This window comes from Simochromis diagramma, unplaced genomic scaffold (assembly GCF_900408965.1).
Source record: "Simochromis diagramma unplaced genomic scaffold, fSimDia1.1 OVJJ01000197.1, whole genome shotgun sequence".
Classification (NCBI taxonomy): domain Eukaryota; kingdom Metazoa; phylum Chordata; class Actinopteri; order Cichliformes; family Cichlidae; genus Simochromis; species Simochromis diagramma.
The window spans coordinates 688310-714612 of record NW_024386935.1 but is presented as its reverse complement, the minus strand read 5'-3'; the positions used below and the strand labels follow the sequence as shown (position 1 = coordinate 714612).

At 42.8% G+C, this 26303-nt stretch overlaps 1 protein-coding gene and 1 long non-coding RNA gene across 2 annotated transcripts in view; both read right to left on the bottom strand.

Annotated features, from left to right (window-relative positions):
- LOC120736835 (cadherin-1-like) overlaps positions 1-26303 on the bottom strand; it is a 271472-nt gene that overhangs the window by 92950 nt on the left and 152219 nt on the right. The window lies entirely within an intron of this gene.
- LOC120736852 lies at positions 18904-19756 on the bottom strand. The gene is made up of 3 exons (XR_005696622.1): positions 19424-19756; positions 19170-19325; positions 18904-18953 (listed from the first exon to the last, which is right to left on the bottom strand). It is a non-coding gene; the product is annotated as an uncharacterized LOC120736852 (long non-coding RNA).

The following is a 26303-nucleotide window of genomic DNA, read 5'->3' as shown; positions in this document are numbered from 1 at the left end:
GCTTTGGTGAGCAGTGTTCTACCCTTTAGGGACAAATCCCTTTGCAACCAGTTGTTGAGGGAATCTTGAGTTTTATTGATGATAGGGTTAAAGTTTAGAGCGTTCCTAGCATTCATATCCTTGGTAATAATGATTCCCAAATATGTTACACAACTTTTCACTGGGATACCGGAAACATAGGACACGGTACACTTGTTCACATCTTTAAGGAAGAGCACTGTGTCATCTGCCAGCTGACTGATAAAAATCTTTCTTCCTGAGGTCTGAGTCCAGCTTTGCAACTCCAGCCAGGTCACATGACACAGGGGTGTGCTCTGATGTCAGCAGGCAGGTCAGTGGATCCCTCTGGTGATGGATATATGGCAGTGAAACAGGAGGAGGCCTGAGAACAGACAGCAGGCTTAACTAGCAGGACAAAGTAGCATGTAGTACTTGAAGGAGTCATCACAGCCAATCAGCTCTCAGGAAAATGGAACATCACATAAATATTTCTCTTCTTTGATTTTCATCAATGTATTTCCTTTGATATATTTTCTGTCAATACTTCTGCCTGATTAGAAGCTCATAGGCACTTCCTGTCACTCTACAATAAAATGATGTAAAGGCTGCCCTCTCTGCCCTCCCACTAGCTGACCTAACTGACACAAGTAAACTGTGCTAAGATACCCTACATGGACTAAGGTTCTTGGCCACATATATTTAGATTTGCTTGGCTGTAGAAATCCATGTCATGAAGCTCCCAGCGCACATTTTTGATGCTTCTGTTTGTGGCAGAGGAGGTTTGGAGCTCTGCAGAGCTTTGGTGACTTTTACTGACTATGCACCCCTACCCATTTATTATGAAGAAACAGCACAAAAGTTTTTGCTTTTTTTTCTATAATACACATGTATGATTTAGATTTATACTTATGTGGCAGCTATTTACTGACCTGACAAAGTTATTGGAAATTATTTCATGTTATGAATAACACAAGTTATTTTCCATGAAAACTAAAAGTGGGGAGATTTAGATTGTCCAATCAATGTTGCTACTAATTCCCTGATTGATACATTTCTTTACATTTGCCCATTTTTTTGTTGATTCAGAAATAATTCATTGATCAAATTAAACTCCAATTCCTGCAAGCTTTGACAAAGCTGAGCATGTTCGGTCTGTTGTGTATACAGTCGTGGCTCTAAATACAAACTGAAGTGGCAAAGTGCGCAAAAGCAAACTTTGTACTACTGACAAAACATGAGACCACAACTGTATTCATAACTCTGGCTGACTCAGGCTCTGTTAGAGCTTCTGCTCTGTAACCCTGTTTTGCTTGGCTTCAATAAGTCATTTCAGCCAGGTATGATTCTGAAGTTCCTCTAGGGTGAGGCGGTCTTCATGGTTCTGACAGAAACAACCCAACAGAAAACACTTGTCCTGCTAGACCTTAGTGCAGCGTTCGATACTGTCGACCATAATATCCTATTAGAGCGATTAGAACATGCTGTAGGTATTACAGGTACTGCGCTGCAGTGGTTTGTATCATATCTATCTAATAGACTCCAATTCGCACATGTAAATGGAGAATCCTCTTCACACACTGAGGTTAATTATGGAGTTCCACAGGGTTCAGTGCTAGGACCAATTCTGTTTACATTATACATGCTTCCCTTAGGCAGCATCATTAGAAGACATAGCATACATTTTCACTGCTATGCTGATGACACCCAGCTCTATCTGTCCATGAAGCCAGATAACACACACCAATTAGTTAAACTGCAGGAATGTCTTAAAGACATAAAGACCTGGATGGCCGCTAACTTTCTGCTTCTTAATTCAGATAAAACTGAGGTTATTGTACTCGGCCCTGAAAAGCTTAGAAATATGGTACACCCTAAAAAATTATTCAGGGGCTTAGTAAATATCATTATAATTCTAAGTTAGATGACCTTGATTAAATCTCTGAAAATCACAAAAGTGTTATCTTGAGTTGAAAATACTGAAAAGAATGCTTAAATTTTCAACACCAGTTTTTGAGTTGAACTGAGCTCTTTTGTTCAAGTTTATTTAAAAGAAAAAATTCTGTATTTGAAACACAGGGTGCATTATTTAAATCTACTCAATATATCTCATAGAAAGTACTCAAAATAACTGAGACACTGGTATTCATACTTATCATTGTCTTTAACTTTAATTATTAATGGTTCAAAATCAATATAATTTTGTCCCCCAATACTAACTTAAAACTTTGAGTAAGACTAATGACCTTTGGCATGTACCGCGCGCGAGGAGCATGGCCTCATGGGAGATTTTCTGCACGTTGAACGAGACAGACACACATCCACTGCAGACTTGGTAACGTTTTCAGGTAAGTGACCAATTCTTACATTAGCTGTCTTTATCCACACCGTTCTTTTATAACATGTTCTGAAGAAAGCGTTTGTCATGGTGGCTCACTTTTCGCAGCGTGTTTGTGCACGTTAATTTAAGTTTTCAACCCGTCTTCCAGTCAAGGCGGCGGGAAACCGCGCCCTTTTATCCTTTTACGTTCTGAGTCGCTATCTGCGTTCCGGGTAATTTGACCGGAATGTCCCGGTACCAGCGACCTGACCGTTTAATCGGGGGCATTTTAGGAACCACGTGAAAGCAGGTGTGCTCAGACATTTCTAGAAAATGGCCCTGTTGAGTCGCGGTGCGGGAGCTGCGGTAGTCACGCGGCCTGACTCACTCTGTCAGGTTGTTCAGGAGATGAACAGACGTCATCAATGGCTTTGGTAACTAAGAAGATCTGCCCGCGGAACAGTTCATAGCAGCAACCATGCTGCTTAGCTTTCTTGTTCTATGTGGGGTCTTTCAGAGCATATAAGACGCTGCTTTCAGCTTTGTCCCGAACAGGGCCAGTTTTTGAGAGAACGCTGAGAGGACCGCCCGGGTCAGCAGATTACCTCATCCAGGGCCGGTCCAAAGTACTATGGGGCCTTAAGTAAATTTAGACTCGGGGCCCTACTTCCTTTCAGATCCCAGAAAATAATGAAAAAAAAAAAGCTTTGGTCCTTTGGGTCAAGCCAAAAGTATCATCATTTCCAGTATAGTTACTCCCAATTTACATAAATAAATGTTTATTTCAATCCAAGTTAAAATTTCTTATAAGAGATTGATGTTATGGCAGATTACTCAGTGACATGTTTTGTAATGATAAAGTTTTGATTTGTATTTTTTCAGCACCATCTTCACCACCAGGAGAAAAAAATCTGCATCAACTACAAAGTAAAGCAGGTAATTTTACTCAGAGGACTTGATGTGTTAAATTTTGGAATGATATGATATTGTTTTAAACAAGCTGAGTAGTGGATGGTGATACCACCTAAATATTTATACTGGTTTTGTGGTGGGTTATTTTAGTCATACAAATGCCAAATCTAAATTTTGAGAATTTTTCAGTACGGTAAATATATTGATGAGTTCATGGTCTGTCATCTAGTGTCACCATACTATCTTTTTATTTATACAGCGTGGTGATGTGATTCAGATTATTTCAATGTGGTTAAGTATTGTACTTTGTTCCATGTTGACTTATTTGTAAGTTGTATCCTCCACCTGAATTGGTAGTGAGTATTGGTTATTCAATCAGTTAATCATACAAAAACTGTGTAAATATGGTTATACACCATTCTGTCATCTTCATACTGTGAGACATATTTTCTCACAGGTGATGAGATGGCAGTGTAAACTCTGCAAACATGAGGAGTCATCAAAAGTGTCACTACTCAAACATTATCGAGTGAAACATGGTACATTTGGTCATGGCTATTCCATACCCTGTCTTCATTTGAATTGTCCTTGCTCTTTTAAGACATGGGGTGCCTTAGGCTCACACTTGTCTAGGTCTCACAGTTCGCATGAAATAGAAGAGTGTGAGGTCCTTCCAACTATTAGATGTAAAATCTGTGACTCTTTTTACCTGGATCCTTCTGGGAAAATGACCTAATACATCCCAGAGTACTTGGTGACACTTACCCCTTAACACCATATCGTGTTGAAGGCAAGAAAATGGTGTCAATAAAACGTCACATTGTTTGTTAGTGTAAGGGGAAAGACTCAGATACCCCCTTTCTTTTTCTTTTTTCTTGTGGTTTTTATTCTGCAGATGGACTCCGTTGCCTTGAAAGTAATTTTTGGACAACAGAGTGAGAAGCTTGTGCTCTCTTCTGGAATACCCAGGACTGTTGAGGAGTTGCATGAGACAGTGAGAGAGACATTTGGGCTAGTTGAGGATTTCACATTGCACTATTATGATGACTCATTTGGAGATTTCTTTACACTTCATTCTCCCAACCAAATCAAAGATAGGGGTACAGTCAAAGCTGTGGTCATTCCATCAGTAGTGCTTACATTGATTCCTCAGTGTGAAAATCCCTCAGATGTAAGTTCACTGAATGAAAGTTCAAGCTCTTCAACCTATAAAACCACAGAGGACCAAACAGATGGATCATCTCGGTCTTCAGACAACACTGTCATACTCTCCCCTCTTCAAAGTCCTCTGAAGACTACATGGCCAGATGAAATTGTCATTCCACTTTTCTCTGTGGCAACAGAGACTGTACTGAAAAATGCCAATGAAGTCTTTGTTCAAAATGGCACTGTGCTGAACAATACTTCAGTCAAGTCAGATATAATGGAAAAATTAGCTGATTATATGTACAGCTACACAGCCTAGTTTGGAGAAGTGGCAGAGGCTCTGGTCAAAAAGCACCCATGTCTGACAGAGCCAGGCAGTCGTAATGGCTGGATGGGATGGATGTATAGTCTTAAATACAAGATGGGAAATTACAGGTCAAAGTTACGAAGTCTTGGAGTTCCAGAGGTTACTTGCAACTCACTGAAGAACAAGCACCCTGAAGAACAAGCAACCAAGGCTCCAGCGAAGAACATAAAGAAGGCGCGGAAAGGAGAAGTGCTGTTTCTGCCACACTATCCAGGACAAGATGGTAAAGAACAGCAAGAGCTGGAGCGACAACAACTGATTGATGAGTGTAAGAAGAAAAACAGCACAGCCATCAAGGATTTAATGTGCAAAACCTTTGCACATAGAAGACATGATATTATCAGCCAACAGCTGAGTGTCAGCGACATCAAGGACAGATGGCCGGTGTTGTTTGACGTCTCCCAAGTAAGTGAACATTTAAAGGGATATCCACTTGTAAATAAAATTTGGTCTGTTAGATCCCCCATCATAAGATAAGTGAGGAAAAACATGTTGCTACCATCCTAGTGATTTTGATGATCTTGCAGCAGCCAGGTTGCTTTAATTTGTCATAAGACTCTAGAATCACTAGGAGTTTGAATCAAAATGAGGAATCTGAATCAAAACCAGAATGGTTCTAATCGAAACCATTCCCAAGCCTAGGGAACAATAAATGCTAGTAATTTCCGTTCACTTAACTTGTTTTAGGCTAAGCTAATGTAACCTGACTGAAGAATGACTGGGCTGATTGCAAAGTGCCTTTGTCTCACTTATCTAACTCTGGAGCACATAACGACAGACTAGATTTTACTGAAGAGTAAAGAGTGAAGAGTAATTTAATATTTTTATGAAACGTTGGTTACGTATTGTAACCCCAGATTCTATGAGTATAGGCGCAGCCCTTTAAGTGGGTATTCCCCTTGTGCGCGCAGCACTGAAGTATTTTAGTCCACGCCCACCTGCTGTGTGGGCCTCACCCTGGTCTAGTATAAGTTGAGTGAGACCAGGAAATTGGCTCTACCGTTTTTCTTCAGCCAGCCAGAAGATGTCCAGCGAGACCATCCGTCTGTGTCCATCCTGCCAGACCGGCTACATCATGTCGTATGACCGACATGCCGTCTGCGTGGGCTGCCTCGGTCCTCACCATGCGGACCTTGCCCTCACACCTTAATCCTATTGCTGCTCCTGTTAGCTCCTCCCGCCAGAGGAAAAGCAGCGGAGGTCAGCCTTTTTCAAGGCTGATGCTGAGGAGGCGTTCCTGCTAAGAGAGAGGTACTCGCTGGAAGAAGCCATCGAGTTCTTCGATGGTGGGCCGGAATTGGATGATTCCACCCACCGTGAGGAAAACGGCAGTGGTGGCAGCTCCACTGCCTCCGAGCTGGGCAGCCTGGCGACAGAAGGGAGGCGGATGAGCGGACGCTCATCCACCCCTGGCTTTCACATGTCGGCGAGGACGCCACTCCCAGTTGTTGGTGCGCTGCTCCTGGATCTGCCTGGCATCATCCAGGAGGCAGCTGGTGAGAAGGGACTTCCCGTCCCTCAGCCTGCTCCACCCCCATCGGATGATCTGGAGGGAAGGTATGGCTCCGCTCACTCTCGTTGCCCAGATCCCATCTGGCCTCAGTTCCCGGCGGTGATGACCTACCTCTCTGAGGCAGCAGCAGAGCCAGCGAAGATTAGAGCGCCGGTCTCTACCTAGGGCTTCACAGAGGGCTTCACAGACCGGAGTTTTCCGCCTGTTCCCCCTCTAGAGCCGAGCCTTGCTTCAGTTTTCGGCACCAAAATGACCAAGGTCGTTGGATAGCGACCGGCCCATCCCGCCAAACTTGACCAGCTGATAGCAAGGTTCACTGATCACGCACATCAATGCACTGTTCAGTCAGCTGCAGTGACTAACAACACTGCCTTGCTAGCGTTTGTCATCTCCAGGAAGGTGGAGGAAGCAGAGCGGCCAGAGGAGTTGAAAGGCTTTCTCTGTAAAGCCGCTGACGCGATTCTGAATATGTGCGCCACTTCAGCGGTGTGTTCCTCTCGCATTGCTGCCTGGCAGACAATGGTTCAGAGGGCAACCTGGCTCCGCCTCTTCCCTCCAAGATTATACAATCTCACAGGGAAATAGTGCAAGGAATTCATAAAATAAAATTTAGAAGCTTAGTGGAAGATAATACTTTATGTTAAGGCTTTAGTCTGCATACTGAACAACTCCACTTATATGGATTTATGTCTGGATGAGTAAATTAATCTTTTGCATGTTAGAAAATAAGGTCCAGGTTGCAAAAAATGGTAGTTCCACTTAAAGATTTTTTTTTTGATTGAATCAGAATTTTGGCCTTCAGATTTTTTTGTCCTTGGTTTTTTGTCCTCTCCCATCCAGGTCAGTGCAGAGTTTCATAGGATTACGACCCTGAACCTTGAACCAAAGTTCATGTCATCGTTGGACTTGTATTCATCCAAACTCCTGTCCTTGTTTCAAGCCAAGAAAGGTGCTGCTGGACAACGCCACAGGGCACAGTTAAACCTTCTGCTTCAGGTAAGGAAGATTGCATTTTCTAACCACAAAAACGTTCCAACACAGCATTGAAGAGGCCCTTCCACTAAAAACGGCTTTTCTTAGGTTTCTGTTCAATATTTTAGCTCCACAGGTGTTCTTACCTTGATGGTGGGTGTGAAAACAGGTCAACAACAGAAAAAAAATAGTTATGTTTAAGCTAGAAATGGTAAGTCATGTTTTAAATGTGCAAATTTTGCCTCAGTTGAGACTTCCTGTTTTACAGAGTGGAAATTCCATCGAGAAAAAACGAGAAGTCATCATCAGATGTCTCATTGACCATCTGGGAGAGGATCCAAGTGCCTTAATCAAAACCTTTGAGGTTGGTGCAATAAATCTGTTTTAGGAATATTAGTAGTTTATTTTAGCTTGTGAGATCATAGAAAAGTTTTAAGATACTGTTCTAAAGAAAAAAAAACACTTCAAAGCATACAAAAGAATAGCATTTGCTCAAAGATTTTGGAGCACAGTGTCCACATATTATGAGTACCGGTGATGTCATACAAATGAAACTTTTTGTTTCAATGTTTGGAAATATGTGAGCTTAAAACAGTTGTTTCTCTTTTTAAAGGACGGTGCTGATGCTGTCTTTGTTGAAGAGGCTTTGGCTGAGGAGGTGATGAAGATTTACCTGCTGCAGAATCAAGACAGGTCAGGCGAACCTACTGATGTGGGTATTGTTATTGAAGGCGTTACTGTTCTGGGCAAACTTGGGAATCTGAGCAAAGCCTGTTGCTATCTTTTGGGACTGTGCTATGCTCTGGATCTGAAATACCCCAAGAATTTCAAATGCACATTTGAAGCATTTCAAAAAGTGTTCATGGAGCTGGATCCAGGAAACCTTTCTGTCAAGGTTCAAAGACTGAAAAATGACCTCTGTTCATTGTAGACAAAATTTCACAGGGCTGTTCTTAAAGTGCTAGACTTGTTAAGTGACATGTAATGCTCATCAAAAGGTTCAGTTGCGGCATTACATTGTGTTGACATTCCTGTTCATAAATAATGTTTGTACCATAAACTGTGTTTTTGTATTAACTTTCCAGATTCACATTAAGGTGTAAATGGGAGAGTATCTTCTGTATGCTTTTTTTTTTTTTTTTTTTAAAAGCGCAATCCTTTTTGAAACCTTTATATTTAAATTATGGATGTTTTTTGGTCACTCTTTAGTTATAATCTTCCCAATTTTTTGGAATCAAAATAAGATGTTCAAAAACTGTCACAGTGCAAATGTTTTTTTTTTTTTTTTCAGGATTTTTTTTTTTTTGGGATCTTAATTTTATTTTTGTCATTTGACCTTTTCTGAAAAGGTAAAGCACTGCGTTCACTTGAGCCACTTCTATTCTTTGTATGGCAGGTACATTTTTCTTGTTGTTAGCATCAATATGCCAGTTTTACAGAGTTTTATCAAGCATGCCAATTTGAATGCAATTTTATTATATAAGGCTGTTGTGACTGAAATTTTATCCAAGTTTTATCCACTGAATGTAGAACAGATTTCAGCTCACTGTGTTCAGAGAAGGAATCTGCTAAATGTGTGATTCACAAAAAAGCTGTTTAAAATAAATCATTGTGAACAATGTTGAACTGACGTGGTTCTTTTTTCCTGTGTGTGTGTGTGTGTCTATATATATATATATATATATAAAATAAACACTTAATTGTAATTAACGTTTTTGCTTAAGTTAACTTAAAAATATTAAGTAAATTGAACCATTATTTAAAAACAAATAATTGTAATGGTGTAGGTTAAATGTGCCAAGCATTTCAGCATTTCCTAATTAATATTTTATGTAGTTTGAACTTTTGGTTACTGTTGTTTTAACTTACATTTTCAATTGTATTTACTCAATTTTGTATGTTACTGTAACATCTTTAATTGTTCATAACAACTTATTCCATTTTAGTTGGATTTACTCAATAAGGTGTATTTAAGAGATGTGATTGTTTTTGCATTTACTCATTATTTTTGAGTGTAAAAGTGTTGCACCAAAATATTTAAGTAATTATCAGTTTTAGTTCTTAGAGTGTATCTAACCAGATTCTTACTCTGGATGGCATTACCTTGGCCTCCGGTAACGCCGTGAGGAACCTTGGAGTCATTTTTGACCAGGACATGTCCTTCAATGCACATATTAAACAAATATGTAAGACTGGGTTCTTCCATTTGCGCAACATCTCTAAAATTAGAAATATCCTGTCTCAGAGTGACGCTGAAAAACTAGTTCATGCATTTATTACTTCCAGGCTGGACGACTGTAATTCATTATTATCAGGATGTCCAAAAAACTTGATGAAAAGCCTTCAGTTAATCCAAAATGCTGCAGCAAGAGTCCTGACAGGGACTAGAAAGAGAGAGCATATTTCTCCTGTGTTGGCTTCCCTTCATTGGCTTCCTGTTAAATCCAGAATTCAAAATCGTGCTCCTCACATACAAGGTCTTAAATAATCAGGCCCCATCTTATCTTAATGACCTTGTAGTACCATATCACCCTATTAGAGCACTTCGCTCTCGCTCTGCAGGCCTACTTGTTGTTCCTAGAGTATTTAAAAGTAGAATGGGAGGGAGAGCCTTCAGTTTTCAGGCCCCTCTTCTGTGGAACCAGCTTCCAGTTTGGATTCGGGAGACAGACACTATCTCTACTTTCAAGATTAGGCTTAAAACTTTCCTTTTTGCTAAAGCATATAGTTAGTGCTGGACCAGGTGACCCTGAATCCTCCCTTAGTTATGCTGCAATAGACGTAGGCTGCCGGGGATTCCCATGATGCTTTGAGTTTTTCCTTTCCAGTCACCTTTCTCACTCACTATGTATTAATAGACCTCTCTGCATTGAATCATATCTGTTATTAATCTCCGTCTTTCTTCCACAGCATCTCGAGATCACAATTCGGATTGTCAATATAACACCCAGCCAAGAAGGCAGATGAAACCTCAAACTGTCCCACAAGGAGGGGACACAACACTGGCTCAGAAGACAGGTCAACATGGTGGCTGACTGGGAACGTGTCTCGATGACGCTGAAACTACGGGTGTCACTTTTCGCCTTTCTTTTCCTTTTTGTTGTCTCTCTTGGCAAAGATGGACTGCTCGGCACACGAAGCGCCCGAGCCTCTACGGAGGAAGCGGTGGAGGCTTGCGACATATACTACAACTATTATGAACTAGCTAAACGTTTGCAGTCGTTAGCCCAGAAATACCCTCACGTGACTGGCCTGTCGACTGTGGGGCAGTCCGTGGAGGGCAGGCAGCTGTGGGTGATGCGGATCGCCAGGGACCCCGACAGAAAGTCACTGGGGAAACCTAAATTTGGATACGTTGGGAACATGCACGGCAATGAGGCCGTGTCCAGACAGGTGCTGGTTTGCCTGCTGGCCAGATACGGGGAGGAAGAGCGCATCACTGAACTGGTTAACGGCACGGATGTTTGCATCGTGCCCGGCATGAGTCCCGACGGCTTTGAGAGGTCCACAGAGGGGGACTGCAGTGGTGATCACAGCGGTCGAAATAACGCCAAAAATAAGGACCTAAGCGGAGGCTTTCCTGACCAGTTCGACAAGTCTAGGCAAGGCAAGGCAAGGCAAGTTTATTTGTATAGCACAATTCAACAACAAGGTGGTTCAAAGTGCTTTACAGAGACATTAGAAACAAAAACAAATAAAAAGCATAAAAAGCAAGTCTAACGTGGATCCAGCTGATATCCCCGAGGTGATGAGATGGATCCAGGAGATGGGATTTGTGCTGTCGGGGGGCCTGCATGGTGGCACTGTGGTTGCCAGTTACCCTTTTGATGACTCAGCCTCCCACGAGCAAGAAGGTCACTACAGCCCGTCGGCAGACGATGGTCTGTTTCGCCAACTGGCCCTGGTATACAGGGAGTGCAGAATTATTAGGCAAGTTGTATTTTTGAAGAATTTTACTATTGAACAACAAACATGTTCTCAATGAACCCAAAAAACTCATTACTATCAAAGCTGAATGTTTTTGGAAGTAGTTTTTAGTTTGTTTTTAGTTTTAGCTATTTTAGGGGGATATCTGTGTGTGCAGGTGACTATTACTGTGCATAATTATTAGGCAACTTAACAAAAAACAAATATATACCCATTTCAATTATTTATTTTTACCAGTGAAACCAATATAACATCTCCACATTCACCAATATACATTTTTAATTGCACCTTAGAACACACATGCATCAACACTACAATGAGCGGGTGGAGGGAGGTTTGGAGTCTTCTCTCACCCCCATTCTCTGCGGCCTGCTGGAGCGGGGGGGCTAGGAGGAGGAGTTGGCCGTCCGACTGCGGTCTGGAGTGTGGGGCCTCCCTGCTGCTGCGGAGTCGGGGCGGTCTGCCTCTCCCCACTGCAGGGAAAAGGGTAACACCACCTGGGTCTGGGTGCAGTTCCCCCCCTCCAGGGGCAAGGGTACCTAGACCCGGTTCGTAGAGTACGCTTGGGGAGTGTGATCATGTGTACAGCGTCTCTTTATGTCTGTCTCCACGTTGGTTGAGTGTGGAGTAAGTGCATATGAGAGCATGAGGGTGGGAATGGATGTTTGTGTCTGTGTGTGCCTGTATGTCTGTGTCTATATGTCAGGTTGGGTATCAGACGCCACCTCTCTGGGGACATCTCAGGCCCTCCAAGGGTTGGAGGCCTATCTCCACCCACCACCACTTCCCCTGCCAGTGGCGGACTCCCTCAGGTGTCGGTGCGTTGGTGGTTCTTTGTGTCTGGGGATGGGCGACCAGGTACACACCGGCTCACTCCTTGGCGGCCGCTTATCGGGGCCTGGAGCCTGGGGCTCGCTCAGGGCCACTTCGGAGGTGGGGTGCCCCCGGCCTCTCGGCCTGGGGCTCGGTCACTCAGGCACAGCTGGCTGCCAGCGGAGCTCACGAGCGCGTCACTGCAACTCCCCCTGGCTTCTGCTCCGCAGCTGCTGAGTGAGCCCTCATCTGGGACTCTCCTCAGCTCTTACTGGGACAGTGGCGCGGCTGCCCCTCTGTTAGTCTTCCTTGGTCTCTTGTGTTCTGGGGGCCTCTGGATGTCTGGAGTTTTGATCTCCTCCATACCTGCTTCATGCCCTGGAGGACGGGGCTATGGCTCCCCACACTCCCTAGCAGATCATTACATGGAGAAACCTTTGGAATGCAAGCATGCTGATCCACACAGGTATGCACACAGGTGTACACCCGGGTATTCACAGACGCAGGACTACAGCTTTCTTGGCTGCGGCCTCAAAGCACATTGTGCGCTGTCTATCTTGCGTGCTGCACAATATCGTTTATTATTTAGTATCTACTGATATCTACTGCTAGCTAGTTTATTGTGATGGTGTTTTTTTTTTAATTATTATGTTGCTCTTTGTTGTTTGCTTTCTCTTCTGTTTTTTTTTTCTCCATACAGGTGACCCAGGTGTTTTGTTTTGTTGTTTTTTTTTTGTTGTTTTTTTCTTTTCTTTCTTCCCCCCCTTCTCACCATCTCTTCTCCCCTTTGGTTTTCTTTCTCTCCCTCTCTTTCTTTCATTCTTTCTCCCTGTCCTATCCCCCAGTCATGTCTGTCCCGTTTGTAGCAACTGAAAAAAAAAAAAATTCATAATTATAATAAAGGTCAATCAAATGGACCAATATGGCAAGGCCATGATGATCCACTTGGTAAAATAAATCCGCTTGGCATCTTTCTTGGCCTTAAGACAACAATTCTGATGGCTAAAGATCCAAACGGGACACAAAAATAAATAAATAAATAAATAAATAAATACATTTCTGACATTTAAAAACAAAACAAAAACAAATCAGCGACCAGTATAGCCACCTTTCTTTGCAAGGACACTCAAAAGCCTGCCATCCATGGATTCTGTCAGTGTTTTGATCTGTTCACCATCAACATTGCGTGCAGCAGCAACCACAGCCTCCCAGACACTGTTCAGAGAGGTGTACTGTTTTCTCTCCTTGTAAATCTCACATTTGATGATGGACCACAGGTTCTCAATGGGGTTCAGATCAGGTGAACAAGGAGGCCATGTCATTAGTTTTTCTTCTTTTATACCCTTTCTTGCCAGCCACGCTGTGGAGTACTTGGACGCGTGTGATGGAGCATTGTCCTGCATGAAAATCATGTTTTTCTTGAAGGATGCAGACTTCTTCCTGTACCACTGCTTGAAGAAGGTGTCTTCCAGAAACTGGCAGTAGGACTGGGAGTTGAGCTTGACTCCATCCTCAACCCGAAAAGGCCCCACAAGCTCATCTTTGATGATACCAGCCCAAACCAGTACTCCACCTCCACCTTGCTGGCGTCTGAGTCGGACTGGAGCTCTCTGCCCTTTACCAATCCAGCCACGGGCCCATCCATCTGGCCCATCAAGACTCACTCTCATTTCATCAGTCCATAAAACCTTAGAAAAACCAGTCTTGAGATATTTCTTGGCCCAGTCTTGACGTTTCAGCTTGTGTGTCTTGTTCAGTGGTGGTCGTCTTTCAGCCTTTCTTACCTTGGCCATGTCTCTGAGTATTGCACACCTTGTGCTTTTGGGCACTCCAGTGATGTTGCAGCTCTGAAATATGGCCAAACTGGTGGCAAGTGGCATCTTGGCAGCTGCACGCTTGACTTTTCTCAGTTCATGAGCAGTTATTTTGCGCCTTGGTTTTTTCCACACGCTTCTTGGGACCCTGTTGACTATTTTGAATGAAATGCTTGATTGTTCGATGATCACGCTTCAGAAGCTTTGCAATTTTGAGACTGCTGCATCCCTCTGCAAGATATCTCACTATTTTTGACTTTTCTGAGCCTGTCAAGTCCTTCTTTTGACCCATTTTGCCAAAGGAAAGGACGTTGCCTAATAATTATGCACACCTGATATAGGGTGTTGATGTCATTAGACCACACCCCTTCTCATTACAGAGATGCACATCACCTAATATGCTTAATTGGTAGTAGGCTTTCGAGCCTATACAGCTTGGAGTAAGACAACGTGCATGAAGAGGATGATGTGGACAAAATACTCATTTGCCTAATAATTCTGCACTCCCTGTATTCCCAGAACCACCCTGTAATGAAGACCGCTTTTTGTCTACATGAGGTGCAGGAACAGTCTGTGGAGCAAGAGACACCATACTTCTTACTCCTCTCAAAGGGAACAAGGTGGGATTTTACATCTTTTAGAAGCTTCTCAAACGTGATCATCAGCAGAGATCTCATTTCCATTGATTTATTCATTCCATATTACTGCTTTATTTCCCAATCCCCCCCCTCCAAAGAGATTGGGAACTAAGAGAAATCAGTCTGTAATCCTACAAAAAAAATCTGTGAAAAGAAAATGTTTTATTGTTCTTCTGCTTCTTTTATCTGGAAATGTGCAACCTAATCCTGGTCCAGATTGCAAATTCTTAAGTACTCCTTGTGATTTTAAAACTCGAACAGGTCTTGGTATCACTCATTTAAATGTCAGAAGTCTTCTTCCCAAACTTGATTTTGTGAAAATTTGGATGAAAGAGTTAGATACTGATATTCTTATGTTATCAGAAACCTGGCTTACTAAATCAATTATTGACAAAGACATTGCAATAATGGGCTATAATCTTTTCCGTTGCGACCGCCCCAGAAAGGGTGGCGGTGTTGCAATTTATGTAAAAAGCAAATTCCATGTTACTGTCGATTCATCGGTACCTGTTCGTAAACAGTTTGAACTTCTTGCCCTCAAGCTCCAACTTTTCAAGGGCTATTTTATTACCATTGTGGGCTGTTATAGACCCCCCTCAGCTAGTAGTGAGGCTTTAGTTTCACTTAGTGAAAAACTATCTACTTTAGATTTTAATGAAATTGTGCTGGCCGGAGATTTCAACTGGGACTGGTTGTCCTCTGCCTCAGACAGTTTTAAATCCATGTGTGATTCATATAATCTCACACAACTAATTTACAGCACATCTCGTCCAAATCTTAAATGCCCAGAAAAGTCATCACTTATTGATTTATTTTTAACTAATATGCCGTATAAATATTCTCACACTGGGGTTTTCGCAAATGATATCAGTGACCACTGTGTGGTAGCTGTAGTCAGACAATTGAAGCTCCCAAAATCAAGGCCACAAATAGCTTTTAAACAAGATTTTAAGCATTTCTGTGAGCAAGCTTTCATTCATGATTTATGGGACTATAATTGGAGTAGAATCTACCTGATAACTGATCTTGAGCTGGCATGGAATTATTTTTATGACGCTTTTATCAAAATTATAAATAAACATGCCCCCATGCGCAAATTTAGAGTAAAATGCAGAAACAACCCTTGGTTTTCTCCTCAGCTCTCCAGTCTACTAAAAAAAAGGGATGCTGCCTGGGCTAAGTGTCACGGTCCTGGGTCTCCTGACCCAGCGTTTTTAGTTCTTTGTGATGTTTGTATTATTGTACTTGTGAGTTATTCTATGGTTTCTAGTTTCGATCCCTTGCCCTTCATGTTTCTCTGTGTCCCCTCTGTTCTGTGTAAGTCTGTGTCTGCATGTTTGAGTTCCCCTCTGTGTCTTTCGGTTCTTAGAGTCCTCTGCCTTATGGTTTATGTCTCTGTGTTTCTTAGTTGCTGTCTCCACTGTGTCAAGTTCGCGTCTCTGTGTGAAACTTCCTGTTTTACTTTGAAGGTCCGTGTCTTATGTGAATGCGTCCTGCTTTGCTTGTCTCGTCAGTCCTGATTTCTCCCAGCTGTGCCCTCCTTCTGTGTCTCATTCCCCTCGTTACTCCCCAGTGTATTTAAACCCTGTGTTTCTCTGAGTCAGTGTCGCGTCGTCCCTCATGCTGTGTGGATCTCCCTGTGAGTTTTAGTCCATTGTTTCCCAGTTTAGCTTAGTTTACTTTGTATGCTCGTTTTTCTGTGACCAGCCAATAAAGCTGTGATTTTGAGTTCATCCCCTGAGTCTGAGTCCTGCATTTTGGGTCCAACTCCTGCCTGCCGCACAGCGATTCATGACACTAAGGCCAGAAAATCTAAATCCGAAGCGGACTGGCTGATTTTTAGACAGCTCAGAAACCGTTCAACTCCCTTAATTAAAAAGGCCAAATCAGAATTCTATCTTTCAAAAACTACTAAACATTTGAACGATCCTAAAAAAGTCTGGAAAATAATAAAATCTTCTTATGGGGACATAACTACAAATGAGACGCCAACTTTTGTTGTAAAAGACTCTTTTACACTTTAACAGAGAAATGCGACATTCTAAACTGCTTTAATGAGCATTTTGTTTCTTCAGGATCTCTATTTGAATCTTTATATCCGGATTTAAAACAGCTTAATCAACAAGAGGCTCTCTCTGCAACCGCTCAAACTGAGTCTGTGGTCCAACCCTTCAGTTTTTCTCCGCTAAATGTTTTTGAGGTCCACAGGGCTTTAAATCTGTTGGCTCTAAATAAATCTGCAGGACCAGATCAACTTGATCCCTATTTTCTTAAGTTGGCTGCAGATTTTATAGCAGAACCGATAACTTACATTTTTAATCTTAGCCTCTCGAACAGTGAGATCCCTGTAATATGGAAATCTGCCTATGTTCTCCCTTTGCTCAAAGGAGGTGATCCTTCAGATGTTAATAACTACAGGCCCATATCTAAATTGTGTGTTCTAGCAAAAGTTCTAGAAAAGTTCATTAGTGAACAACTGAAAGACTTCTTTAATTCAGTTCTTTCCCAACATCAGTCAGGATTCAGAAAACAACACAGCACAATAACTGCTGCTATTAAAGTGGTTAATGACATTGTTGATTCAATGGACTGCAAAAAATACTGTGCTGCTCTTTTTCTTGATTTGTCAAAAGCTTTTGATACAGTTGACCATGCTATTTTATTAAATAGACTAAACAATATTGGTCTATCTGTAAATGCTGTAAGTTGGTTTTCAAATTACTTGTCAGCAAGAAAACAGTGTGTCCGTGCTGCTGGGTCTTCTTCTTCCTCTTTTCTCCCAGTATCCAAAGGAGTTCCGCAGGGTTCCATATTAGGACCATTGCTATTTTCTCTTTACATAAACAACCTTTGTGATAATTTGTCAAATGCAGCATTTCATCTTTATGCAGATGATACAATTATTTATTGTTCATCCCCTTCAGTAGCACAAACCCTGCAATTTCTGCAGTCTGCCTTTGATGTCGTTCAGTCCCATTTAACTCAACTTAAGTTGGTGTTAAATCCAGAGAAATCCAAGTTCATGTTATTCTCAAATGGCAAAGAGTTGTTAGCTACGTCTCCTAAGATTAAAACAATTCAAGGATCTGAAATTGAAATGGTCACATCTTACAAGTATCTAGGGATCAACATAGATCAGAATTTGTCATTTAAGACTCACATTCAAAGGCTTGTGTCGAAGTTAAAACTAAAACTAGGTTACTTTTTTAGGAACCAATCCTGTTTCTCCCTCCAAGTGAGAAAACATTTGATTCGTGCAACCTTTTTACCTTTATTGGATTATGGTGACCTGCTTTTTATGAATGCACCTGCCCACTACCTAAAGAGGTTGGATACTGTGTACCATTGTGCTTTAGGTTTTATTACTGGCTATGGAAATCGTGTACATCATTGTTCTTTGTATGCTGCTGCTAAATGTCCATCTTTGCATATTCGCAGACTCTCCCATTGGTTGATCTTTATCTATAAATCTCTCCTTGGGCTGGTTCCATCTTATTTATGTGTTTATATGTGTAAAAACCACAACCAATACAGCCTTCGTTCGCACAATATCATACAATTGATTGTCCCGAAAATCAGAACAGAATTGGGGAAAAAGGCTTTTAAATACGCTGCCCCTGCTTCCTGGAATAATCTGCAGAAGGAACTGAAATTATCAGAATTGGTTACCTTGGGAGAGTTAAAGTCTGTCTTAAAGGAACGAGAAAACAGCTCTTTTACTCAGTGTGATTGTTTTTAATGTACTCTTAATTTGATCTGTTATTGTATATTTTACACATGTTGGTATGGCATATTGTATTTGTTTTAAATGTTATATACCTATGTGGTATGTGACTTTTGTTGCCATGATGCCAGGTCTCTCTTGGAAATGAGATTTTTAATCTCAATGAGATTTTTTACCTGGATAAATAAAAGACTAATAAAAAAACAAACAAAAAGTCTTTATCCTGTCTTCTTTCTCTCACCCCAACCCATCACAACAGATGGCCCCGCCCCTCCCTGAGCCTGGTTCTGCCGGAGGTTTCTTCTTGTTAAAAGGGAGTTTTTCCTTCCCACTGTCGCCAAAGTGCTTGCTCATAGGGGGTCATATGATTGTTGGGCTTTTCTCTGTATCTACTGTACAATATAAAGCGCCTTGAGGTGACTTTTGTTGTGATTTGGCGCTATATAAATAAAAGTGAATTGAATTAAGCACGGTGGTTAGCACTGTTGCCGCACAGCAAGAAGGTCCTGAGTTCAATTCCACCATCAGGCCAGGGTCTTTCTGTGTGGAGTTTGCATGTTCTCCCCATGTTTACGTGGGTTCTCTCCGGGTACTCCGGCTTCCTCCCACTGTCCAAAGACATGCACTTAGTGGAGTTAGGTTAATTGGTTAATCCAAATTGCCCATAGGTGTGAATGTGCGAGTGAATGTGAGTGCAAATGGTTGTCTGTCTCTGTGTGTTGGCCCTGCGACAGACTGGCGACCTGTCCAGGGTGTACCCCGCCTCTCGCCCTATGACAGCTGGGATAGGTTCCAGCGCCCCCCGCGACCCTGAAAAGGATAAGCGGACGTGAATGAATGAATGGATGGATGGATGAATTAAACTTGTAATCTGTTCAGAAATACAATAGAGTGGTTTGAGTTTATATGTTGGTGTGTATATAAGTCTGCGTGTGCATTAGTGATACAGATAAAGACAGATAACACCGAAAACAGAATTCTCAAGCCTTGTAATGCGACAGGTTAAAGAATTAACATTCAGCTTACCCTCTGAAATGTCAGTGTGCATCTCAGATGTGTTGTTGTCATCAGGGATGATGTGACGTACCAGCCAATCCATCACCGCACCCAGCTGCAAAACTGTGACGCAATCTGCTGTGGTGGCATTAAAGTCCTGCCAGTTTACAGCGGCTGATTTGGTCCCTAAAATCCAGAGAGTAATTATTCATGGTAAGGAATTCATGTGGACACTAAGCGTGTGGGCAGGCAAGGACATTTAAACAGTGAGGCTGACAACCTACCATTTCTTCATGTGACTGCTTGTGGTCTAAAAGGGACTCCAACACCAAAATCGATGAATTTGACACATAGAAATGCTGGATGATCAGGCGATGTGTCAAACACAATATTGTCTGGCTTAATGTCTCGATGGTATACACCCTTGGATTGCATTTCAGCGGCTGCATGTACCAGCTGTCTCATTATGACCAGACAGACAAATGAAAAACATGTTCAAATAATCAGATTTACATTAGCCATTAAAGTTTGCCATATATGTTATCTTGACCTTAACCTCCCTCTCGTGCACAAAGATTCTTCTGTTTGCCAGGTAGGCTTCCAAGTCTATGTTTTTTTTGGCCTTTAAAAGAGCATAATGAGTTCGTCTTCCAAGTCATACCAGTCGTTTAAAATGGGCGTCACATTGCTGCTCGTACCCTCTGGTCCTGCCCCCACTTTTATTAGCAATGCCACCTCCTTGGGAATCTCAGTCATTTTACCATTAAGAAGCTTGAGAAACAGAACATCAAGGTCAGTGTTCAAACATTAGGCCTTTTGAGGTACACGTTGGGGGAAAACAACAGAAAAAGACAAACATTTCTTACCACTGGTAGGTAGCTGACTAAAAACTGAGCAACATGCTTAATCACCACCTGCATTACAGAGAAAATGTGATATAGAAAAAGAGAACAGGAGGAACTAGAAGAATTGTAAAGTGCACACATAAGAAGCCTGTTGGGTTTGTGTTTCCACAAACCCCACTAATTCTAGAGACTTATTCATCATGAAGAAAACAAGACAGTCGATCGATCGATTATTTGCACAAGGGAGGCCTCGTCTGTGTCCACCACGAAAATGACCCCCAGATCTGACCTCCTCCTGCTACCTTTTATTGGGAGACAGTTCACACAAAACACGTCAGAACAAAGCCACGCCCACATGGTTCTAAGACAAAGCATTTTATGTATGTGTGTGTGTGTGTGTAGTGTGTGTGTGTGTGTGTGTTATGTGAGAATGTATGTGTGTGTGTGTGTGTGTGTGTGTGTGTGTGTGTGTGTGTGTGTGTGTGTGTGTGTGTGTGTGTGTCAGACCTCCTGCTGACCAAAGGGTCGTAAACGCAGGAAGCTTACATCAAAAGAAACAGATCTTTCAGATAGGATGTATCTACAATAAAACCTTCCCCAGCACAGAGTGGTTGGAGAGGTGGTCAGGATCAAAGGAATGGCTTTGATCCTACTGCTTGAACTAAGACTGTACAAATTTAAGAAACACAATGGCAACATTCAACAATTAGACTTAACAAAGCCATACTGGGAAATTGTCTTCTCTGCGTTTTCCAAAGAAGACAGTCCCAAAGCCTCCTTCACCCAGCTTACCCTGCTCTTCGTATTTTTCTTCTAAGTCCTCTAAAGAGAGACAAAACAAACACAGGGGTTGTGATTAGTTGTATGTAGGAAAGCTGACTTTGCCTCAATGTACACATTCATACAGTCTTTGTTAGAAGCTTCCTAGTGATTAATTCAATTCAATTCAATTTTATTTATATAGCGCCAAATCACAACAAAAGTCGCCTCAAGGCGCTTCATAGATACAGAGAAAAACCCAACAATCACATGACCCCCTATGAGCAAGCACTTTGGCGACAGTATGAAGGAAAAACTCCCTTTTAACAGGAAGAAACCTCCGGCAAAACCAGGCTCAGGGAGGGGCGGCCATCTGCTGCGACCGGTTGGGCTGAGAGAAGGAAGACAGGATAAAAGACATGCTGTGGAAGAGAGACAGAGGTTAATAACAGATATGATTCAATGCAGAGAGGTCTGTTAATACATCAGGGCTGATTACAGGAAGGAACAGAAGGGGAAGTGGAGAGCCACTCACTTTCCAGAGGAGGTGTGAGACGGGCGCTGCTCTTGTGGCGACCTGCAGCAGGTGTTTATTGGCATTTATTGGCATTTTCTTTCTCTTTTTGTTTTTAACTTTGTTTTAACTCTGTTCTTAACCGTGGTTTAAACTTTTTGCCGACATGGAGATCTTCTACACCTTAGTTTTATTGTTGTTGGCGATATTCACCTGGAGTCATTCACTCTCACTGACAATCACTTATACACGCGAGGAACTACTTGGATTACGGTGGTCCTGTTTGTCTATGTACGACTCTTTAGACTTTAGACTTTAAGTATTTATTGTCATTGTCAGAGAACAATGAAATTGCGTTTGGGGCTTCCATACAACCCGTAAATAAAATAATGAAGAAAATAATAAATACCCCTTAAAACCCAAGTGTAAATATTTAACCCAGTGTGACTCCAGTACAATAAGACAATCCTTAGCAACAACATAAGAACATGACAAGTAATGTTCATAAGAAATTCAGACAAAGACCTGAGAAACATGACATGAGATATGATGTCAGATATGATAGTTATCTATTTAAGAAAGAGGGGGGGGGGGCAGGAGGGGGAAAGAGAATAAAGATATGATGCACCAGTGCAGACCAGTTCATTGCTATTAAGAAGTTGGATATGGTTATTGTCCGTGAGAGGGGGGCAGAGAGTTCAGGAGCCTCACAGCCTGTGGATACAGGCTGTTGGCCAGTCTGGATGTTCTGGCCTGTATAGACCTGTACCTTCTCCCTGAGGGCAGCAGATGGAAAAGGTGGCGCGCAGGGTGATGTTGGTCCCGCAGGATACTGTGCACCCTCCTCAGACAGCGAGTGGGGAAGATATTACTAATCTCTGGCAGACTTGTTCCAATAATTCTGCCAGCTTCTTTCACCACCCGCTGGAGTGCTTGCTGATTGGCCTTGGTGCAGCTGGGGAACCACACTAGAAATCCATACATCAGAACGCTGCTGATGGCACAGTTGTAGAAGTTCAACATCAGAGATCTGGGAATGTGTGCGCTCCGCAGTCTCCTCAGGTAGTAGAGGCGCTGTTGGGCCTTCCGTGCAACTGAGGTGATATGGTTGCCCCAGGACAGGTCCTCGGTCACAGTTACCCCCAAGAATTTAAAACTGCTCACCCTCTCCACCGCCTCACTGCCAATGAAGAGAGGCAGATGGTTGTTATGACCCTTCTTCCGGAAATCTACAATGATCTCCTTGGTCTTTTTGGTGTTTAAGACCAAGTTATTGTCGTGGCACCATGACTCTAGTTGTTGCACCTCTGTCCTGTAGTTTGTCTCATCGTTGTTGGATATAAGTCCGAGCACCGTAGTGTCATCGGCAAACTTGACAATGAGATTGGACGCGCAGGAGGAAATACAGTCATGGGTGAAGAGAGTATATAGCAGAGGGCTCAGAACACACCCCTGAGGGGCACCGGTGTTGACCACAAGGGTGGAAGAGGTGTTCTTACCCACTCTGACACTCTGTCTACGGTTAGTGAGGAAGTCCACAATCCAGTTGCACAGAGAGGAGTTAAGTCCCAGTTGGTGGAGTTTGGGACGGAGTTTGTATGGCCGGATGGTATTAAAAGCCGAGCTGTAGTCTACAAAGAGGAGCCGTGCATAGGTGTTCCTGTGTTCCAAGTGCTTCAGTAATGTGTGCAGCACTATGGCGATCGCATCCTTGGTTGACCGGTTCTCCCTGTATGCAAACTGGTGTGAGTCCAGGGATGGTGGAAAAGCAGCTCTGATGTGTTTAATGACCAGTCTCTCCAGGCATTTGGCGGGAATGGGGGTGAGTGCCACAGGTCTGAAATCGTTCAGACATGTGACATTTGACTGTTTTGGGATGGGAACGATGGTTGCTGCTTTGAAACAGGATGGAACCAGTGAACAGGACAACGAGGTGTTATATATAGAGGTGAAGACGTCCGCCAGGTCCGCAGCACAGTCTTTTAGCACCCGGCCCAGCACTCCATCTGGCCCGGCCGCCTTCCTGGTGTTAATGCTCCGGAACACACGCCTGAGCTCATGAGTGCTCAGGACTGGAGCAGGGTCAGTTGAGGGGAGAGGGGACAGGACAGGGTCGGTGTTCTCCCTATCAAAACGGGCATAAAAGAGATTTAGATCCTCAGCCAGAGTAGAACTGTCGGCTGAGGGTGATGGTGTTCTCCTTTTGTAGTCCGTGATAGCCCTGATGCCCTCCCAGACCTGCCTTGGGTTTGTGTTGTTCTCAAACCTGGCCTCAATACGCCTCCTGTGCTGCTGCTTGGCAGTCTTCTAATGCTCGGACAGATGTGCTTCTTGGTGAGGATTTATTTCCCCGGTCAAAGACTAATTTTGGAAAGCCCCGCCGTTTGAGAAAACGCGGAAAGAAAGGCGGCGTGCGTCAGCGTGTAAGAAAACTTCGGAGGAAGAATCGTGTTCCTCTGCCTTCTAGGATTCTGGCCAATGTCCAATCTCTTAGGAACAAAACGGATGAATTACAAGGGAATGTGCTTCATCTACGGGAATACAGGGAGGCTTGTCTGATGGCGCTTACCGAGACATGGCTGACCGATATGGACAGTGACGCTTCACTGCGAATCAGCGGCTTTGGGACCCCTGTCAGATTGGATCGGAACTGTGGAGTAACACGCAAATCTCACGGAGGAGGGGTTTGTTTATATATCAACCAGGGCTGGTGTAATAATTTTACTGTGCGGGAGCGGTTGTGTCTTCCTGACATCGAGCTCCTTTCAGTATCTGTCAGGCCTTTTTACTTACCGAGGGAGTTCCCTCAAATTTTTGTCACTGTTGTTTACATTCATCCTAAGGCTGACGTTAAAGTTGCTGCTGATGCCATTTTTAAAGTGGTACACAATCTGCAGACTCTCTCACCGGATGCTCCTAATTTTATTCTCGGTGATTTTAACAATTGTAATCTTAAGAAATCACTGAACAATTTCTTTCAGTATGTCACTTGTCCTACAAGGAATAACAAAACGCTGGATTTGTGTTATGGACCAATTAAGGGGGCGTACAAGTCTGTGGCCGGACCTGCGCTAGGTTCTTCGGATCACAATGTTATTCACCTCCTCCCTGCTTACAGATCTGTGATTAGGAGGGAGAAGGCCTGTGTGAAGCGGACTAATGTCTGGACAAAAGACAGTTGTGTTGCCCTTCAGGGGTGTTTTGATTGCACTGACTGGTCCGTGTTTCAAGAGAGCACTTCTGATTTGGATGAACTCACTGATGTGGTGTGTAGCTACATCTCTTTTTGCAAAGACTCTGTGGTTCCAGTCAGAGAATTTAAGACTTTCCCTAATAACAAACCGTGGCTCTCTAAAGATATTAAGGATCTGATTCTTAAAAGGAAAATTGCTTTTAACGAGGGAGACGTTCCCACTGTGAGAATATTGAGGAAGGAGGTGAGGGCTGCAATAAAGATCGCCAAGATGAGGTATAGAAATAAGATTGAGGCAGAACTCAGCAGTAACAACCTCAAAAGAGCTTGGCTTGGTATGAAAACAATGGCAGGGCTACACACGAAAGGTAAAAGCAGCATTACCTTAGAGGGGTTTACCTCTGACAAACATCTGGCAGACAGTCTTAACAGTTTTTACCTTCGTTTTGAGAACTATGACTGTTCTAGACAGACCAGCACACTGAGGGAAAAGACCATCACTCCCCCATCTATTTGTATTGATGAGACAGGGGTAGCTAATCTTTTTAGACATACCAAAAGCAAGAGTCCTGGACCTGACAACATCTGTGGACAGGTACTGAGAACTTGTGCTGATCAGCTGAGTGGGATTTTTCACTATATCTTCTCACTTTCTTTAGAGCTACAGACTGTACCTAAAATTTGGAAACATGCGATCATTGTTCCTGTTGCTAAGGGCAGTTCTCCTAAGGCACTGAATGATTTTAGGCCCGTGGCTCTGACTTCTTTAGTGATGAAGACATTTGAGAAGATAATTAAGAAGGAGATTTTAATGCATGTTGAACACCATCTTGACCCCTTCCAGTTTGCCTATAGAGCAGGGAGAGGTGTGGAGGATGCTGCTGTCACACTCCTGCATCTCTTGTATAAGCATCTTGAGGCCCCCCACACCCATGCAAGATTATTATTTGCTGACTTTTCATCTGCATTTAATACAATTCAACCCCTCTTACTTGCTGACAGGCTTTACAATCATTTCAAGCTTGACACTAGTCTGGTCGGCTGGGTGACAGACTTTCTGACTAATAGGTGTGAGGGTAAATCATGTCTTTTCTGATGTGCTCTCCTCCTCTACTGGATCACCCCAGGGTTGCTGCCTCTCTCCCCTTCTGTTCATTCTGTACACAAATGAGTGTCGCAGCAATTTCACAATCAGACACATCCTGAAGTTTGCTGACGACACAGTGATCGTCAGTCTTCTAGTGGGGGATGAGTCAGGCCATGGACAGGTTGTAGATGATTTTGTGAATTGGTATGATGAGTCCTTCCTCTCACTTAACGTGTCAAAAACTAAAGACATGATTATTGATTTTAGGAAGTCCTCTTATAGCTCATCACCCACTATCATTAAAACTGCCGATATTGGGATCGTTGAGAGTTATAAATATCTAGGTGTGGTACTTGACCATAAACTGTGTTTTGAATCTCATGCTGATGCCACTACTAAAAAAGTTCAACAAAGACTGTTCTTTTTAAGGAAAATTAGATCTTTTAACGTCTCATCTGAGATGTTGTCCTTGTTTTATAGAAGTTTTATTGAATCTGTGATGTCTTTTTGTATCGCTGCCTGGTTTGGTAACCTGACGGTGAAGAATAAGAATCGGTTGGGACTTCTGGTAAAAACTGCTAGCAAAATTTCAGGGTGCTGGCAAGATGGACTTTTGGCCATTTACAATAGAAATGTACTTAGAAAGGCTCATTCTATTATTAATTGTGTGAACCATCCACTTCACAGTGAGTTTGAGTTGTTGCCTTCCGGCCGCCGTTTTAGAGTACCTCCGAGGAGGACTAAAAGACTCCAGGTCTCTTTTATC